Source organism: Pongo abelii, chromosome 12, assembly GCF_028885655.2.
Source record: "Pongo abelii isolate AG06213 chromosome 12, NHGRI_mPonAbe1-v2.0_pri, whole genome shotgun sequence".
Taxonomy (NCBI): Eukaryota; Metazoa; Chordata; class Mammalia; order Primates; family Hominidae; genus Pongo; species Pongo abelii.
Genome location: NC_071997.2, coordinates 126,590,307 through 126,595,608, shown reverse-complemented (window position 1 = coordinate 126,595,608; position 5,302 = coordinate 126,590,307). Strand labels below are relative to the sequence as shown.

General features: G+C 41.9%; 1 long non-coding RNA gene across 1 annotated transcript; it reads right to left on the bottom strand.

Annotated features, from left to right (window-relative positions):
- Nucleotides 1-328: 328 nt before the first annotated feature.
- LOC129057605 (uncharacterized) lies at nt 329-5,017 on the bottom strand. Its single transcript, XR_008522244.1, has 3 exons — nt 4,952-5,017; nt 1,561-1,651; nt 329-628 (listed from the first exon to the last, which is right to left on the bottom strand). It is a non-coding gene; the product is annotated as an uncharacterized LOC129057605 (long non-coding RNA).
- Between the last annotated feature and the right edge of the window lie 285 nt (nt 5,018-5,302).

The following is a 5,302-nucleotide window of genomic DNA, read 5'->3' as shown; positions in this document are numbered from 1 at the left end:
CTGTATCTAATCCTCAAACAGTCTGATCTGGCCATTTTCTCTTTAGTACCTAACTCATCTTCCCTCCTTCTCCACTGGGCAAAGCACTTAAAGGCTCAAGGTTGCCAGGAAGGAAGAGCATCCTGTTATATATGGAAGGCACACGCTAATAGTGCCAGCAGTGTGGAGTGGGGACCAGTGGCCCTCAGCGAGCTGGCTGTAGCCAGTTCTCAAGGCAGTAAGTAAAGAAGCAGAATTGGCTGAATAATGTTCGGCTTCTTGAGTATAATGAGCATGATGATGACTACGTTGTTGATGATAATGATGATGATGATGACAGAGCTTGTATTTTGTCAATGGTCTTCAAAATTTTAATTTGCTAATATTTTACTGGGATTGTATTTTACAAAAGCAACTTCCATACAGATTGGAAATAAAAATAATAATAAAAAAAACCTAGAACATACAAACATCTGGTTCGTCACCACAGATACTGTGAGAAGCACAGCGTGAGAGGCGTGTCCTTGTGGGCACAGAGGCAGTGAGTTCTTCTGATCAGATGCTCCCTGGCCCCAGGGTTGCTGCAGGGGAAACGCCAGCAAAAGATGGATGGAGAAACAAGCAGAAGGTGGCTTTCTCTCAGGTGGTCCTGTGAGAAAGAGAAAAGGAATTCTGAATGGTGACTCCTGCATGTTCAGAAAAATCCATCAGAATAAAAGCCCATCAGTGACCAAGGGGATCTTCTTTTTCCTGGCTTGTCCAATCATGTCTTTGTAAAATTGCTCTCTGCCCTTGCTGTGAAACAGTGAAGTGAAGACCCAGATGTGCCTGGAGATCAGGTTACTCTTCTCAGCATCCCCTCCCACCCGCTATACACATCTATCCTCGGGAAGAGTGATACCGGATGTCGTTTGGGGGAAAATGCAAGAACGAGTTTACATTTGTGGCCTTAAGGCACTGGCAGAGTAGGTGTTCCCCACGCGTTTGTTAAAGAGAATCTTGTGTTTTTGTAAAAACAAGAAAAACCACCACTCTCAATGTGCCCGCCTCAATTTCCTTGCACTGCGTAAGGGTTCAGCTAAAATGGAAGTAGGATAATGTTTCCAAACTAAACTAAGGAAGCTGATAAATTTGATCTTGGTGAGCAAGAGGGAAATCTTCAGTTCTTACAATAGAATCTTCCTCCGGGCCCTGAGATTGGAGTAATCCCCGTGCTTTGTCACGGGATTAGATGTGAAATCACATCATTTTCTTCCTTCAAAGTTTCCAAGCATCTTAGTTCTCACTTTTATTACCTGCTCTTATCAATCAAGAAATATTACAATGCTTTCCACATTTTTCTTTCATGCTGTGACTTTATTTAAAACAGGGAACTTTTTATACACCTGGAAACTGCCTAGCAAAGGGTAGACACTTTAGAAGACACACACACACAATTTGGGTAGTAGTGGCTGTGATTTCTAGAAATACAAAGAAAACTGTACGCACAAAGAGATCCTTATGGCTGGTTTCTTCCATTCATGAGAGGATAAAGTTAATGAGCCCAAGGTCAGGGGATCAATCACCATATGAACCACTTACGTCTGGGCTGGGGCAGAACTCTGTCCCCCAGCAAAAAGCTGCACCCTGTCATCGCCATCTTGTAAATGTCAGGCACCAGTCGCAAATGGCACTAGAACAGAAAATGTAGACAGTGTCAAAGTTTCCAACCAACGACTGCAAAACAGCTAGAAAATCATAACCATCATCATTATACTTCCTCACAATTATAAGATGTTTTGGCGTGTAAAATATGTTTGTACATATTTCTTTATTCTCTTTCAAATATTGTTGATCTCATCAGCCACCTAAGGAAGTAAGTGATGTGCTGTTTAATTTTAGAGATGAAGAAACTGAGACAAAAAAGATGTTACTCAAGCAATGAGTGGCAGATCCAGGACTCCAGCCAGATGTTGACAAATACTGCCTGAAAACCAAAATTTAGCAACAAGGAAAAGGTGAAATTTTCTTTGTACATAAAAGATGAACTTTTCTCTTTTGTACAGTTTTACCAAAAGGCAGGGGTATACCATTATCACAGAACTTAAGAGCAAAATAAAGTTGAAATAAGTCCTTCGCACTACATGAACATTTTATCAGGCAGTGATTGACTGGGAGGGTTGTAGCTCTGGGCTTAGAAAGAATGTGAATTCTGCTTTTCCACAAGCAGATAAGAGCATCTGTGGCTGCTCTGCTTGGCATCACAGAACCTCAGGACCTGAAAGAGAAGGACCTGGAGAAGTTGTCCTTCTTAGCTGCTTCTCCCTGTAGAAGAAATGAGAGTTCTATTTCTAATATCCCCGTTCTCTGGAAGCCAACTTTGAGTCAGGGTTTGGCATAAAGATATTTATTAGGGATCAACACCTGTGGGAAAAAGCAAGAAGGAACAGAACTGGGCCAGGAAAAAGGCAACACCATTGTGCAGGCCGATAGGAGCCATGGCTAGTCCCACAGGAGCTCCAGAAAGGAGTATTGCCCCTGGCAAAGGTCCCCATTGTGCAGAATGCCTGGGCCTTTACCGCAACCTTGTTCTCCTGGCCTCGGGTTGCCCTGGGAAAGTTGTAACCCCAGGCCAGGTGGCTCTCCTCAGCTGAGGGCAGACCTTACAGGAGCAGAGAGCTGGGGGCCTTGGGCTGACCCCCCCTTACTGGGTGTGGCAGCAAGCCCTCCCTGGGGGTGGGATCTAGACAGTGTATCTATAGGTCTAATTGGATCCACCCCATTGGTGAGTGACAACAGAGGTATGCAGCAAAGAAATATCCAAATTCATCTAGGAATGGCCCATAAATACCAAACTAAGTTAATTCACAGAAAGATAAAATCTGGATGTAGAAACCCAGAGAAACAAACAAGAATAGTCACAGAGATTTAGTAGCCTCAGATGAAAGGCCAGGAGATTAGAGCTGCAGCCAAGCCTTCTTGACTATGGTAGCCAGAAAGAGGTGCCACATAGACACTCCCAGCTTATTCTCAGTAGAAAGAGAGAAACATGTTTGTGAAAATAAGCCTAATTTATAAGCCCAGCTTTCACTGGGGCTAAAACTGTCAGTATACTTCCTGCTGTAATTGGGACTGTCTAGGAACACAGGGGCTAAACCTCATAAAGGAAGGCCTAGATCAGACTTGTCCAACCTGTAGCCCAGAATGACTTGGAATGTGGCCTAACACCAATTTGTAAACTTTCTTAAAACATTCTGAGATTCTTTTTTTTTTCTTTTTTTAGATGGAGTCTTGCTCTGTTGCCAGGCTGGAGTGCAGTGGCATCATCTCAGCTCACTGTTACCTCTGACTCCTGGGTTTAAGCAACTCCCCTGCCTCTGCCTCCCAAGTAGCTGGGATTACAGTTACGCGCCACCACACCTGGCCAATTTTTTGTATTTTAGTAAAGACGGGGTTTCACCATGTTGGTCAAGATGGTCTCGATGTCCTGACCTCATGATCTGCCCGCCTCGGCTTCCCAAAGTGCTGGGATTAGAGTCGTGAGCCACTGCGCCCGGCCACATTATGAGATTTTCTTGCAATTTTTTTTTAGCTTATCAGCTGTTGTTAGTGGTGGTATATTTTATGTGTCGCCCAAGGCAATTCTTCTTCTTCCAATGTGGCCTAGGGAAGCCAAAAGATTGGACACCCCTGGCCTACATGATAGAACCTGGAGAACACCAGCCTAAAGTGGAACCTGATGTTTTATTTAAACCAGTAGAGAAGACCACTATCACATTCTCCTTCTGGGTCTAAAGCCTCCTGACTTCACCATACAGATTCATGGTATGTTCTATCTTTCAATGAAATAACAAATTATGTTTTTCCTACTGTACGAAAGAGAATCACATCAAGTTCTAGATGTGTATTTATTACAAGGTTATTTTTCACAGATTGCAACAAGTAGAATGTGCAATGCTTGGTAAGTTTCTGTGAGAGACCTCTGCCCATTGTGACATCAGCTTGCTATTTAATGTCATTTATAAAGAAAAAGTAGAATCCACCCACTGAACACACACAAAATAAGGTCACCATATTGAGTTTCACTACAGTCTAATTTGTCCTTATTATGGTCTCTATCATTTCTGTCCTCAGAGAAATTGCAAATGGGTTCAAAATTTCCTCCATCCCCTTCATGAAAACCACGCCATGCTGGGGAAAATCCCAGGCCCACTATTCTACCCACTGATTAAGGAAGCAGAGCATCTAGATTATTTAGGTTCTGTGAGAATTCACTTCACTAGCACAAAGAGGACTGGAAACACACAAATGTAAAAGCTGACATGGAGGTGAGAAAAGGTCAATGCACCTCTACATTGTTTCAAGCAAAAGATAAACGGTCAAAGAAATAACCCCTTTAACGGGTCTCTTGGTTTCTTTGGATCCTGAAATTTCAACATTTTGCTAATTTGAAAAAATAAACACATAAATTTACGCCTACTTTATACTAATGGGTCACTCTGGGTTTTGTAATCATATATAAATCCATACAGCACAGGCAAACAGAAAATATGCTGCCATGGCATGGCCGCTCACAGATGCCCTTCAAAATGCATCAGTTCACTTGGTAGGTGTCCTTGAAAAAGGATTTCATTTTAGTTGTTCCAATTCTCTATTAATCAAACTTTTGATTCTTGCTTACTTTTTAAGTAAAATTTTTCTACAGAAAATCCATATGCCAACAGCCTGATACACACATACTGTTCATCCAGGTTATTTATATTCAGCTAACAGATAGAGAGTAACTTCTATGAACTAAATACGATGACAAGTGCTTTACAGGCATCAATATGAGGACTCACCAATGAGACCTCATTTTGCAGTGAATAAAAAAAATGAAGATGAACGTGCCTCACGAAATCTTAGTTCATTGTGATACCCCCTTATTCATACACATGAGGCTTAGATCATAACAATACATGTTGGTCTGTGTTTTTGCTAGTCTCAGAAATACCTTCTTCCATTGCAGAATCCTACAGTTCTCTTCTATTTTCAGTCCTCTCCCTTTGCCATAACAACTGCCAGCATATGCGGTTGCCATGGCGAGCAGAGGAGGCATTATTAAGAAAGATAAGAGCTAAGACCTTACCTTATAATTCAACCTTGGTAGTTTATTTTTTCTCTTGAGTTCTTCATATTTTATGACCTACTTCATTTGCCCATGAACTCCAAATGGTTTCCAGATGCATCTGGACTTTATCAGATATCTGGGCAACAAAGGTACTCTTTGGCTCCTTCCTGGTATTCAGCAGCAATAGAAAAAACAAGCACCAATACTACAGAATCTCTAGGCCAATTAAGAAAA